Source organism: Triturus cristatus, chromosome 2_2 (assembly GCF_964204655.1).
Source record: "Triturus cristatus chromosome 2_2, aTriCri1.1, whole genome shotgun sequence".
Classification (NCBI taxonomy): Eukaryota; Metazoa; Chordata; class Amphibia; order Caudata; family Salamandridae; genus Triturus; species Triturus cristatus.
This window is the reverse complement of record NC_140582.1, coordinates 631,694,485-631,709,505: the sequence shown is the minus strand read 5'-3', so window position 1 is coordinate 631,709,505 and position 15,021 is coordinate 631,694,485. Positions and strand designations below refer to the sequence as shown.

The 15,021-nt window shown below is 46.1% G+C and overlaps 1 protein-coding gene across 1 annotated transcript in view; it reads left to right on the top strand.

The window, feature by feature from the left end:
• Positions 1-15,021, top strand: part of LOC146862603 (kynurenine/alpha-aminoadipate aminotransferase, mitochondrial-like) — an 829,492-nt gene that overhangs the window by 534,131 nt on the left and 280,340 nt on the right. The gene's annotated exons all lie outside the window — the stretch shown is intronic.

Here is a 15,021-nt window from a genome sequence, read left to right as displayed (position 1 = left end):
TCAAGGACAATGATCTTCTTGACAATTTCCAGTCCGGCTTCATTCAAAACTGCAGCACTGAAACAGCCCTGCTGCAAGTGATTGATGACGCGCTACGGATACTCGATTTGGGAGAGTCTTGTCTTATAATCCTCCTTGACCTTTCTTCAGCCTTTGACACTGTCAATCACAACACTCTCCTTAACATTCTTCAACAGAGAATGGGCATGGTTGGCACTGTGCTTAAATGGTTTGCCTCCATCCTCTCGGATAGATCCCAAATGATCAAAATAGCGAACAGTCTTTCTTCTCCTTTGGCGGTCGGTCAAGGTGTTCCTCAAGGCCCTATACTTGCACCCACATTGTTCAATCTCTATTTAGAACCTTTGGGAAATCTCCTTAGTAAATCCGGGATCCACTATAATCTCTATGCGGACGACACTCAAATCTACCTTAAGGTGGCCTCCACTCACGATCTCTCCTTCCTAAGCTCTACTCTCGATTCCATTTAAAACTGAATGTTAACTCATCAACTGATTCTGAATCCCTCCAAAACTGAATTTCTCCTCCTCTCCTCCTCACTTTCTCCTCCCCCAGTTCAATCATGGATGGATCAGATTAATCTACTTAACAATAAAACCATCATTGTCGACAGCGCAAAATCCCTTGGTGTCATACTCGACAAAAAACTCAATCTACTCTCCCACATCAATTCCATTGCAAAGTCTGCTCGATACCAACTGCGCCTTCTGTGGGGGATTCGTCGCTTCTTCCTGGAGCACGACCTTAAAACCCTGGTCCAATCGCTGGTTCGCTCCAGATTGGACTATTGCAATTCTCTTCTTACTGACCTCCCCAAATCCCACCTGTCCCCCCTGAAGTCTGTTCTCCATTCAGCAGCTTGTTTCTTATATGGGGCCAAAAGAAGCGACAACATCACACCCATGTTATCCACCCTCCGTTGGCTTCCCATCGAGGCAAGATCTATCTACAAGACTGCCGGTATCACCCACAAAGCCTTGCACTCCTCCTCCCCTCGCTACCTGGTGAATAAACTGAAACTCTCTGGAGGCTCCAGACCATCACGTAATGCATAAAATGTATTGCTTGAACCTCCCACTTTCAAGAAGGAAAGATCGATGGCCCAATCCTTTTCAGGCAACGCAGTGAGAATCTGGAACTCACTTCCGCCTCAGCTCCGGACCACCACCTCTTCCCAGGCCTTCAAAACTGACCTCAAAGCTCTCCTCCTTCAAAGACACTTCCAAATTTAATTCACGCCCTCTATTTTCTGAAGGAAGTCCTTCCATTATAGTAAATTCTTTTCTCCATGCCTATAGAAGTGCCTTCCCAGTGTGTTCTTATGTTTCGAGTGTCTGCCATTTAGTGCAGTATTATACCTCCTACTTGTATGTTGTACTCTTTTGTAACATGCACACGTCACCTTTCCTTTTGTAACGTATCATTTGCTACCTCTTGTATTTTGTTTGCTTTTGATACATGCACAATTGCCACCATTGCCTCATGTAACGTATCATTTGTTTTAATGTTTTGAGTGTCTGCCATTTATTGCAGTTTTTTACCTCTACGTGTACTTTGTATGCTTTTGTAACCTGCACACATGTCACTTTTTCCTTTTGTAACGTATCGTCAGCTACCTCTTGTATTCTGTTTGCTCTTGATACTTGCACAATTGTCACTATTGCCTCATGTAACGTAACGTTTGCTTTTGTAACATGCTCACTTGTAATTTTTCTCCTCATGTATCATCACTGTTCCTATTGTGAAGCGCTCTGACACCTTCGGGTAAAGTCCGCGCTATATAAAAACGCATTAAATAAATAAATAAATAAAATCCCCTTGATGCAGGCACCCTTGCACTAAGGACCACTCTCCCAGATCTCATCTCCACTCCACCCACTGCATCTCTAGGTCTGAGCCTATCCGGACTGCTGTTGTTGGAAGAGGGGGAGGAGCTACGAGCTACGAGGAAAATCTTGCTGAGCTGGCCACTGCTGGAATGCTGTGAAGATCCCAGACGCCAGGCGCCAGAAAGGGAAAAAAATAAAAGCGAGCCAATTCGATCCGAGCCCAGCACAGCCGACCCGAGCCAGAGTTCAACTGGGTACAGGTCTCGCTCAGGGCCTCAACTGGGTTCTTTTGGCACCGGCACATCTCACTTGCGGTATCAGCGTGTTATCCCTCCCACCGACTTCCGCCGACTTTCGCAGCGGCAGCTTGCCCTGCAGTTCACTTCGGCTCCATTACAAGTTCAAGGATTTTGGCTTCTCGGCTTTTCACTGGGCTTTCCTCTTGGCCTGACCACTTATCTCATCTGCCATTCGTCTGCTGGCCGCCCGCTGCCCATTGCCCGTTGCCCACTGCCTCCACCATCTTTCTGCTCGCTGACGTGGGCGGGCGATCATTGGCATCAGCAGGCATCCCCTCTTGCGGAGCTGAGTTGTGGAGTTGAGCTGCTGAGCCGAGCTGATGGCCCAGAGGCTGGGTAGCGTTGTGAGGAAACAGGCGGAATAGGCGAAAGGGCAGTGGAGGCGGAGGTAAGAAGAAAGAGGGAGCTTGTCCTCTGCCTTTCGCCTTTTTGCCTTTTGTTTATTTATTATTATTTTTTTTTCTTTGCACGTTTGACTGAAAGCTACTGAAAGGAGCTTGAGAAATCAGGCTCCTGAAAGGAGATCTTGTGGTTAACAGGAAGCACAGAGCCATCAGGCTCTTGGGCCATTGCGGTACTGACAATGGGCTCAATCTTTAGTTCTTGATCTTGATCTTGTAACTAAATCGCAGGTAAAACCACCAAGGCGAAACCATCAAGGCAAGTTGCGTGCAGCAAAGGAGATAAGCTAGAGCACAATCCAGTGGAGGGTACCATGAGGTCAGGTCGTGTTCGGGATAGCGCAATACTCAAACAAGAGTCAAAAAAACGGAGGCGGAAAATCATGATGTTGGAAGAAGAAAGAACTGTACCACCATCAGAAACAGAGCTAGCAATCATGAATAATTGCTCTCTAATAGAGGCATCAGTAGCTGGAAACGCCTCTGGACAACTGCAAAATTTGGAAACAAGCAAAAAAAAGAAAAGAAAAAGCAGTCTTCTTATCAACCTAAAATCTTTACAAAATTTTCCTTCCTAAAAAACGCAGGGGACACCCTATTTTCAAACATAACAAACGTTACAGGCCTTCAATCACCTCTTCAACCCTTACAATTAAGTCAATCAACACTAGCTATTGAAGACCTGAAATCAATTCAGGAAAGGAAAAGTCCTGACACAAAAAGAAGTGTAAACATAACAACCACCAGCCCCTTACAAACATCAACACCTCAAAATGGTAAATCACGGATAAGCTGCGTAACAACAGGAAGAAATCTAATTAGAAATACCGAGCAAGCTCAAGTATATAGACAAGAGGAGATAATTGAGATAATTAAGATGACCAATGATGATCAAGATAATAATTACGACATATCAGCAACTGGCCTCAATCTAAATGGTGATAGGAGATCCACAAACAGCGAAAATAAACTTGATGACTATGACACAATTAACAATCTTACAATTAACAATCAATCAAACCAACTAAGTGAACTAAGTCAAACAAGTCCTGGGGAAAAATCATTGCTCAAGGGAACTGACTGCAGTCAAACAAGGAAGGACGAGGCACAGGATGTCATGGGTCTAAAAGTGCTACGGCCTATCTTTCCCACAAATAAAGTCCTATCAAATTATCAAACGGAGTCAAGCAGGGGGAGGGGGGTACCTAAGAAGCCAACCACAACAGAAAACGCCGCTAATGACACTGATATCATAGAGATCTCCTCATATCTGGGAACAGAAGACTGGAATGACCTAATGGCAGCTTACAGCAAAGATACAAACAGGAATGGGCCGAACACGGTAACCACAGGCAATATAATTGATTTACCACACGACCTATCGGACGGAGATGAAAAGAAAAAGGAAGACCAAAAGGATATGGTAGTTTCAGCTTGCGCAGATGACTCATCAAAAAACTCCAGTCAGGGAACGGCGTGGGCCAGCTTGCTAAATACAATACAACTTCTTGTAGAAGCACTCCACTACCAGTCAGATAAGATGGATGCCCAGCTGACTCTTTTAGACACTTTGGCTGTTTTTGTCGTTGCTATCGACGGGAAACTGGGAGCACTAACTACACTGCTACAAAATAAACAGGACCAAACCCACAACAGGGACGTGGGATGTGGATGCGGCCCTGTTATTGACAAACTGGCTACACTACCATCATTGCTGTCTGACTTATGCATACAATTAAAAAAAACCTTGCTAAGAAAGGACAGCTATTCGTGCATCAGACAAATGGACGTAGAAGCAGACAAGCACTCCCTTGAAACCTGTATTTCAATCCCGATTGACAAAACAAAATGTACAGGATCAACAACGACCGGGACAAATGGTCATCGGGGGGAGATGGACAATTTGATTTATAAAAAAACAAATAAAGAAGTAAAAGACACGGTAGCAACAGCAGATCAAATGGAAGACAAGGTCGAGAAGCAATCCAACGCAAAACAAAGGAGGGCAAAGAAACGTAAAGGTAGAAATCAAAAACCAAACGTGGCTCAAGAAGGTTTCAGGCGTCTCTTTGGGTCAACATCTCAATTTGACGAACACGAACCCAATCCTCAGGATAAGATCAGTAAAAAGGAAGAAGCGAAGACCAACAAAGAAACCAATAAAACCGTAATATTAAATGCCTCACAATCTAGAGAATCTAGCAGATCGCCAGTGATATCGGCGAACGGCAGCAAAACTAAGGAGCAAGCGCAGAACCAGATAGTAAAGCAGAACATCACGGATCCATCGACCATGGTTACTGAAACGTCCTCCACCAAAACATATGGAACAAGGCATACGATAAAAAACGTACAGATAATACAGCAGGCGATACAAAACGGGGAACTTAAAGAAATACACGAAAATGGATCGGTCCCCATCAGACAAATACCACAATCCACTGACACAAGATTAATTAATAGAAATGATATTAAAGAATATACAAGAGAAGAAGGAATTGGAAATGGGAACCCAAAATCAACCACTGGAGAGGAAATTCTCCGCCATACTTCACCCCTACCAGATCAAGCACTAGTGAGAATACTGCAAGAACATGAACTTGCACAAGGACACAATAACGAGTGCATTAACAAAACAAGGTGTATGGATACAATAAAAGATGCATCAAATATTGTTTGGTTTATTCCGGACTACATCTCAAAAGGCAAGCACGATATACTGAATAGAGGAAACATCTTACGGCTGCAAGCTCATATTCCATGTTTAGCAGGTGTCACAACTCAGGATCTGGATTCTATTCAATATCAGAAGCTGGAACGAAGGCCGAAAAAACAAAAGCAACATGGACAACATCTTTAGTTGCACAAAAATTTTTGGCAGAAATTATGATCTTTAAAGATTGGGGAATAACAATTGCCCCATACATAAAGCCAAAATATCCTGACTTATTAATTCCTGTGGCAAGAGATGGAGAACAGCACTCCTCTAACAGGAAGGGACTAACAGTACTTAGAGGCTCCAAAGGGATGGAAGGAGCAATAAGCGCGGAAGATCTTAGGGCCAGGGGTTGTACCTCTGCCGGTACATCACAAAGCTATTCCGATTTAAGATGGATCTCAAGAACAATAAATAATCAGTCAAACTGACAAATGGAAAACCAAATGGAAATAAAAAGGCAAAACCAACTGAATATATGCTCATGGAACATTAATGGTCTTACCTCTAAAATGACCGACCTGGAATTTGTTAGTTACTTACGATCCTTTGATATTATAACCTTGCAAGAAACATGGCAACTAGAACCTCCACATTTGCATGGATTTCTTCGCTTTTTCACCAGTGCGGTGAAAACAGCAAAATGTGGTCACCTACAAGGGGGTCTAGTAACTTACGTCTCGGCTGTAAGTGGCTATGATATCAAGGACTTAGGTTTTTCCACTTCAGATCTAAAAATAATAAATTTGTCTTCCTCCACCCAAAGTAAGAAAGGCCTTGATCTTACACTGATCAACTCTTATATTCATCCAAAAAGGAAAGGAAAGGTCGCAAAAGATCTATATAAATGCCTAGACGAAATCATAACTGATACTTCAATAACAGATGTTATGATCACCGGGGATTTTAACCTCAATTTGATGGGAATCTCAACTAGCGACGAGAATCGCAATCAAAACATAGCCTGGAATATTCCACATCAAGAGGCTATACTAACATCCATACAATCAAAGCTTGGAGAGGAGGTCTTAGAGAATCTCGAGCGCTATAACCTCAGAGCACTGAACAGGAGATTTAGCGGAGACACTCCACCAGCGTGCACATTTTACACCACAAGAGTAAGCAAAATACTGGACTATACTTTTATGCCACTATCCCTATTCCGCCACATTGTCTCATTTAAAATAGGGGAGAAGGCTGATAGCGATCACTGTCCTCAGGAAATTATATTTAATATCATGAAACCAAAACTTGAACAATCGCGGGTACCGAATGAGCTAATTTACACCATCAATTATAAAAGTATTAAGTACTCGGCAGTCACGGACGGAGACATAGAAGTAACGGCAAAACAACACTTCGAGGGAGAACTGGAGGAAGTGAAGTTGAGAAATGGGAGAGCTTCACAACCACTATGGCAGGTTACACTACAACCCTGAAAATTCAACATACAAAGAAGGTTAGCAATATGCTCCCACTTACAAAAGACCATAGAATAAAAATAAAAGGTATAAAAAAAGACATCGCACGAACAATGCGTCAACTTAGACACCTCCCAAGCGACATGGTAATACATAACCATTTGCAAGATTTAAAAAAAATCACTAAAAAAAACTAAAAGGGAAGCAAATAGAGCAATTGAGGATAACCTGTGGGCAAAACTTCATTCTGATATTAAGCTGAATGACAGGGCAAAATTTTGGAGAACAATTAACTCCTTTATGAATCCTAGGCATGAAGGAATCTCTTCAAACATCAGCGAACAAACATGGGTAAACTATCTTAAAGGTCACTTTACACAACACAAAATCAACAATTTGACGACAGCTGTTGATGACAACGAACCAATTCCTTTGTGCGATATTTGGTATAATCAGCCAGCGCGAACTATGAGTACAGGTGTGACAAAATTCCAAAAATTAATTGAGCGCCAATTCAAAAAAGGGAAGCGGGATGGGGCACCAGGTCCGAATGGTATCCCTCCTATCCTTTACAAACTGAACGGAAAGAGATGGGCTGAAGCCCTTGAGCCACTGTTTCTGGAAATCAAACATTTCAATGTCTTGCCTGTCTCTTGGAAGGGCTCCATCATCTCCCCAATATTTAAGGCAGGGGACAAAACTTTACCAAGCAATTACAGACTGGTTGCCCTTATGGACAACGAAGCAAAATATTTCGCTGGAATCCTCTTGGAGGAATTGCAGGCTTGGGCCATAGAACACTCTCTAATTCCTGCTAACCAGACAGGTTTTGCTAAATCTGTTGGGACATCAACAAACATCTTGGCTATGGGTCTGCTAATTGACAAGGCAAAAACAAAAGAAATGCCAATCCATTTGTGCTTCATAGACTATAAGGCAGCTTTCGATAATATTAATCGGAACCTTTTATGGGCAAAACTAAAGAGATGGGGGATATCAAAGCCTCTATTAGACTTGTTAATTAACTTACACAGCGACACATGGGGACAGGTGAAGCTGGGTGATGGCTCCCATCTGTCAAGACGCATCCCAACAAACAATGGTCTAAAACAAGGATGTGTCTTGGCCCCAACACTCTTCAAGGTGTTCTTAGGAGATCTCACCCCGGTGCTCAACAATTGTAATTCTCATGCACCAAAACTAGGAGGCCAAATATTGTCCTCGTTACTTTATGCAGACGATTTGGTCTTAATCAGCCACATGAAAATAGGGATGCAAAATCTTATCGATGCAACAAAAAGATACTCTGATGAGAATCATTTGACAATAAATTTGGAAAAGTCAAAAACAATGTCAATCAATAAAAAAAGAAAGACATCAAACAGTTGGTTCTGGAATGACAACCGTCTAGAGGACACAAAAATGTATAAGTATCTAGGGGTCAAAATTGATAGTAGTGGCCAGTGTATTTTACAAAAAGAAAGCATCAGAGGAAAAGGTATTGCTATTGCAGTGTCGTTAAAAAAACTAAATGGAAAACTTACCAGCCCATCTCTTCTCCCCTTGGTACAAGTTATACGTTCCAATCTCTTGCCTACCATTACTTATGGCAGCGAAGTTCAAAGAGGAAGAGATGCAGGAATTCTAGACAAAACTGTGACATCAGTATATAGGATTATCTTCGGCCTACCCAAATATACCTCCCCGGCTCAATTGAGGCTAGAGTTTGGTGGCCAGAAACAGGCACTTGCGAGACAGGGGGCATACATAACTACGTGGGACAAAATCAGGAAGGCAAAACAAGGGACCCTTAATAGCCTACTATGGTCAGAACTACAGCGGAACCCAGCATCGCAACCTGCCATCTACTTGGCCAAAAGCCTGATGAATCTAGGCCTAAAGGAGCTGTGGAACACTCCCACCAACCATACTGTAGTCAAAAGACTGGTAAAGAAAACAACAAAATACCTTTCATGGTTAGAAGATAAGGAGTCAGTTGCCAGGAGGTCACATGGGTGGTTTGTCTTAAACTCTTACTCAAATCAAGGCCAACAGAGTTACCTCAATCTGGGTTACTCAAGATTTATAAAACTGAAGTTTTTAAGACTCAGAATGGGCTTGATATCTTGCAGATCCCATTTTTCACACTGGCAGAGGGACAAAGGGGGCTCCCTATGTCGTTTATGTGGCAAGGCAACTGAGGACATGCCACACCTTTTGTGCTCCTGTGACAAATTGTTAGAAGAAAGAAAACGTTTGTTGAAATTTCTGTTTAATCAACGAGGAGTACGCACGCGAAGGAATGCCGTGCTTGCCTGCTTCTCCCCGACGACCTGCAGCTAAACTACAACTTGGTGAAGTTTATGAAGGTGGTGGAGAAAAGGATGCAGGAATTTGACTTTTAACTTAGCCTGTAGCTACTTGTTTAGTATGAACTATATCCAACACACTGCTTATTATTATCATAATTATCACAGTGATGGAAATGGGTTATTGAAATATTTAACTTGGAAGTTTTTTCTTTTTAAAAAAGAAAAAAAAAAAAGAAAGGGAGAATTTTATCATTTTAGATTGATAATCAAGTCTATGTTGGAAATTGTACAGTATGCACATGCTCTTTTTTTTCCTTTTTAAATGTGGAAATTGCAATGGGTTTTATTAACTTTGCAAATAACATTTAAAAAAATCTATTAGGATGGACACTTGTAGGGAATGGAACAAATATATAACGCTTGGAAGCATGTGCATTTTAAGCACATGAATTCTTCCCAAACACAAATGGTACAGAAAACGCCATCTTATAAGAATACCAACAATCCTTGCCTTTAATGTCTGCTCATTTGCCTGTGCCCTTCAATGGAACAAGCAACTTCAGTAATTGTGGCGCCAATGAGCTCAGACTTTTGTTTCTGATTTTAAAACCTAAAACAGCCTCCAATTTTTCTTTTTCCATCAACTCCTCCAGAGCGGAGTTCTAGATGGCCGGTCAATTTATGCAAGGTGTTATCCACAAAGTGGCATATTTTATACTCCTCATCCTTACAGCCAATAGCTCCATTACAAAGGACAGACTGCCTTTTAACTATACAAACACCTTGTGGATGATCTAAAAATACTTTTATACAGTCATTTTGCTAGAAAACCTGGAAAAAGAGTAATAACTTAATTTTTGTCCTAGATTTCCTGCTTGATTTGTTCTCTTATTCATCTCATTACATTAAATTTCATCATACTTTTTCAACTAACAAAATGTGCTGTATGAGTAATAGAAATATGTAAATGTATTTTCTTTTAAGTATATAACAATACTGCAAACATGTTTCAAAATAAAAATGTTTATAGGTAAGTAATTTGTCATTATCTTGTGACCTTTCAAATTAACAAGTACTCTCTTGCGAAATACTATGACATCATGCTCCTTCTAGAGATTCAAATAGTCATGTGTAATAATAAACTATATAATGACTTATGTTGGAGGGCATTTCACCTTTGCATATGCCCTAACTTTGTAATTAGTCTCATTTACACTGAACTCAATTCTTAACTCACAAATTGTATTTTGTTTACATTTTGTTTGAATCTTTCCCAGCCACCCAAAGATCTCTGTCATCAAATCCATAGGACTCCCAATGTGTTTGCATCCTGTAATGTGTTACGTACTATCTAAGGGGCATATCATCAATGGCCAGCGATAATTATCGCTGGCCGCTCTTAGCGTTAAAATGTTTAACGCCGGCTATCGCAGATAATTATCGCCATGCTAGCACTGTATTAACAACGCTCAGCGCAATGGCGATAATTATCCTAGCAATAGCGATGTTTTCCATGGAACAACGCTGGTTTTCCAGCGATGTTCCATGGAAAACGGCGATTCCCTTGATAATAGGGGCCTGTGGTCTTAGCCACACAATACACCCCCCATGTTAAGTATGCCTTAGTCAGGAATTTAACAGACGTTAAATTCCTGCGTTAAGGCATACTTAGCGCAATTTAAATAATCGCTTCCCCGCATTGTAAATATCACGAAGCTGCCTTCGTGATATTTACCCATGTTGTTTCCACAGACACGCCGACTTTGAATCTAATTAGCGATGCAAAGTTAGGCATGCTGGAAACGGGAGCAAAATCAGCAAAACACGCGATAAGGCGATGAAATTATCGCCGCTTTTCGGCTGAAAACGGCCGCAAAAGCGGCGATATCGCCGCATTGTTAATATGCCCCCAAGTTTGGAAGAGTAGATCATGGATATTTAGTGAAATAAAAAGTATAATGTTGTTAATGATTATATTACTACTTTAGGGAGGATCGTTGCATCCCTACAGTATATCTTTAATTCAATTATCCACTTGTGGGACACCCCCGCACCACACGGCCAACAGCTGCTGCGTGTGCCCCTTGCCTGCCCTCTGCCTCGCTGCTGCCTCGTTTGCCGGTTGCCGGCTGCCTCCGCTGTGGTTGTTTTTGCTCTTGTTTTGTCGATAATTTGTGCCTGTTTTGTTTTATTTCTTTTTCCCCGTGTTTTGGTTTTCCTTCCTTGTTGTCCGCCTACCTCGCCGCCTTCCGCCCTCCCTTCCCGCCACCGCCGCTTTTCCCCGCCCCTTTTTCGATTCTGTACCCTCCCCGCTCCCGCCTCCCAGCTGCTCCGCCCACCCGCGCACTTGGCCTTAAATGGCGACCGTGCGAACGCGCAGCGGTCACGCGCCGATTGTGCGCCGAAGGCGCGCCAAAGGCAAGCTCGTCTGCGCCCGTCCGCGCCTGGACCGCGCCCAGTGCCAGGACCCCTGGCCCACGAGGACCCCGACCGACCCGCCTGACGTACCCCGCCGCCACCCTCACCGCTCTCAACACCGGCCGACTCCCAGAATGCCATCAAGCCACTCCACGACGTACCCACGGACCTTTCAGCTGCCACGCCTGCAAGTTCACCTGCATCCGGACCAGCCTCGCACCAGCACCCGCCAAGTCGAACACCAGCAGCACCCACCTCAAGTGCATCCTGCTCAACACCCGCTCCGTCCACAGACACGCCATCGAACTCTGGAACCTCCTAGACGCCACAGCCCCTGACGTTGCCTTCCTCACAGAGACCTGGATGAACGCCTCTTCAGCTCCCGACATCGCCATCGCCATCCCAGAGGGCTACAAGATCGTCCGGAGGGACCGAAACGCCAACCAGATGGGAGGAGGCATCGCCATCATCCACAGGAGCACCATCCGTCTCACGACCAGCACCGACAACACCATGACCAGCGCCGAACACCTGCATTTCCAGATCCACACCAACCCGAACACCACCCTCAGAGGCACCCTGATCTACCGACCCCCTGGACCACGCACGCAATTCAGCAAGGACATCGCCGACTTCGTCAGCCCGCATGCCCTCCCCTCCGCTGACTACATCCTCCTGGGAGACCTCAACTTCCATCTGGAGAACAACAACGACCGCAACACCAGCACCCTGCTCGACAACCTCGCCAACCTGGGACTCAAGCAACTGGTGTCCACCCCCACCCACCTCGCCGGACACACACTCGACGCAGTCTTCTCTTCCAGCACAGACATCGACTTCAGCCACGCCACAGAGCTTCAATGGACGGACCACAGCTGCGTCCACTTCACCTTCAAGAGAACGACGACCCACCAACACCAGCAACAGGCCGCCCGCAGAAGCTGGAACAAGATCACAGCAGACCAGCTCACCACCTCCCTGAGCCAGCACCCTCCTGCCAGCTCAGCGAACCCCAGCCAGGCCGCCGACAACCTCACGAAGTGGATCAGCAACTGCGCTGACGAACTCGCCCCACTGAGGACCCCGCCAAGCAGACCCAGCAGCAAGAAGTCCCCATGGTTCACCGACGAACTCAAGAGCTCCAAGAAGAACTGCCGAGCCCTCGAGAAAGTCTGGAGAAGGGAACCGACACCGGACAACAGGACCTCCTTCAAACTTGCCACCCGGAAACACCACCAGCTGATCCGCGCCGCCAAGAAAACAGCATTCAAGGACCGGTTGGACAACAACGCACACAACTGCAAGGAACTCTTCAACATCGTGAAAGAGCTTTCCAACCCCAGCGCAGGAAACAACGACATCACCCCATCGCAAGACCTCTGCAACTCCCTCGCTTCATACTTCCACAACAAGATCGCGGACATACACAACAGCTTCAACAACCAACCAACGCACACCATGACCGAGCCACCACCCCCCACCACCACCCTCCACGCCTGGACCCCGATCAGCACCGAAGACACCATCCGCACGATGAACTCCATCCACTCCGGATCACCGACCGACCCCTGCCCTCACCACGTCTTCAACAAGGCCGACGCTGTCATCGCACCCCACCTGTGAGACATCATCAACACATCCTTCGACACCACCATCTTCCCTGAGAGCTGGAAACACGCCGAACTCAGCGCTCTACTCAAGAAACCAACAGCGGACCCCACCGACCTCAAGAATTACCGCCCCATCTCACTCCTCCCGTTTCCAGCCAAAGTCATCGAGAAGACCGTCAACAAGCAGATGGCCGCCTTCCTCGAGACGAACGGATCCCTCGACCCCTCACAGTCCGGCTTCCGAGCCAACCACAGCACCGAGACCGCCCTCATCGCCGCCACCGATGACATCCGAGCCCTGATGGACAATGGAGAAACAGCGGCCCTCATCCTCCTAGACCTCTCCGCGGCATTCGACACGGTCTGCCACCGCACCCTAGTACGGCGCCTCAGCAACATCGGAATCCAGGACAAGGCGCTGGAATGGATCATCTCCTTCCTCGACGGAAGAACACAGAGAGTCCGCCTACCACCGTACAAGTCGTAGGCCTCCGAAGTCATCTGCGGCGTCCCCCAAGGATCATCTCTGAGCCCCACCCTCTTCAACGTCTACATGAGCCCCCTCGCGGCCATCGTACGCAAACACAACCTCAGCATAATCTCCTACGCCGACGACACCCAGCTGATCCTCTCCCTGACCAACGACCCCGCCGCCGCCAGAGCCAACCTGCACGAAGGGATGAAAGAGGTAGCCGAGTGGATGACGACCAGCCGCCTGAAACTGAACTCGGACAAGACGGAGGTCCTCATCCTGGGCTCCTCACCCTCCGCCTGGGACGACTCCTGGTGGCCTCCCGCCCTGGGCACCGCACCCAAACCGACAGACCATGCACGCAACCTGGGCTTCATCCTGGACCCCTCCCTCTCCATGACCAGGCAAGTCAACAACGTCTCCTCGGCGTGCTTCAACATCCTACGCATGCTACGGAAGATCTTCTGGTGGATCCCCACCGAGACCAGGAAGACCGTCACCCAGGCCCTCGTCACCAGCCGACTGGACTACGGCAACGCCCTCTACGCCGGTACCACCGCCAAGCTCCAGAAGAGACTCCAGCGGATCCAGAACACCTCAGCCAGGCTCATCCTCGACATCCCACGAACCAGCCACATCTCCGGACATCTGAGAGACCTTCACTGGCTCCCCGTCAACAAAAGAATCACCTTCCGCCTCCTCACCCACGCACACAAAGCCCTACACGACCAAGGCCCGAGCTACCTCAACAGCCGAGTCAACTTCTACGCTCCCAAACGCCACCTCCGATCAGCCAACCACGCCCTCGCCGCCGTCCCCCGCATCCGAAGAGCGACTTCAGGAGGAAGGTCCTTCTCCTACCTGGCCGCCAAGACCTGGAACTCCCTCCCTCCCGACCTGCGCCTGACCCAAGACCACCTCTCCTTCAGGAAGAAGCTGAAGACCTGGCTGTTCGAGCAGTAGCGGCACTCCCCCCCCCCCCCCCCCCAGCGCCTTGAGACCCTACGGGTATGTAGCGCGCTTTATAAGTGTCACTGATTGATTGATTTAAGGGCCATAATTCCCTTTTCTATTATTCCGCTCTGTGAAAGCAACCACATGCCCCAGAGGCTGCTTATAGAGAATTCCATTAGAGCACACCCCCAGAGTCCATTGGACCAAATGAAGCCCAAACAGCTGGAAACAGGTTAAATGCACTATGGAAGTAGCCACGAAATATGCCCTCTGGAGAGCAGTGTTATCCACTCAGTGCAGCACTCAGTTGTATATGATCTTTGTTCACAAAAGAATTGTGGCTCTGAAAAGATTACTTAAGAAGAAAGCAAGATTTCTCAAATCCTCGGCTGCAAATTTCTCTTTGATGGCGGAAATAAATACCCTACGTAATTAATGCAAAACACAGATCTGGCAAGCAAAACCAAAGCAAGAGGAAATGTTGCAAATACAACTCTTTTCTGCTTGTCGAAATAGAAACCGTCAGGAGTTCAGGATCATCATCAATCACCTGCAGAGGGGCTCCAAC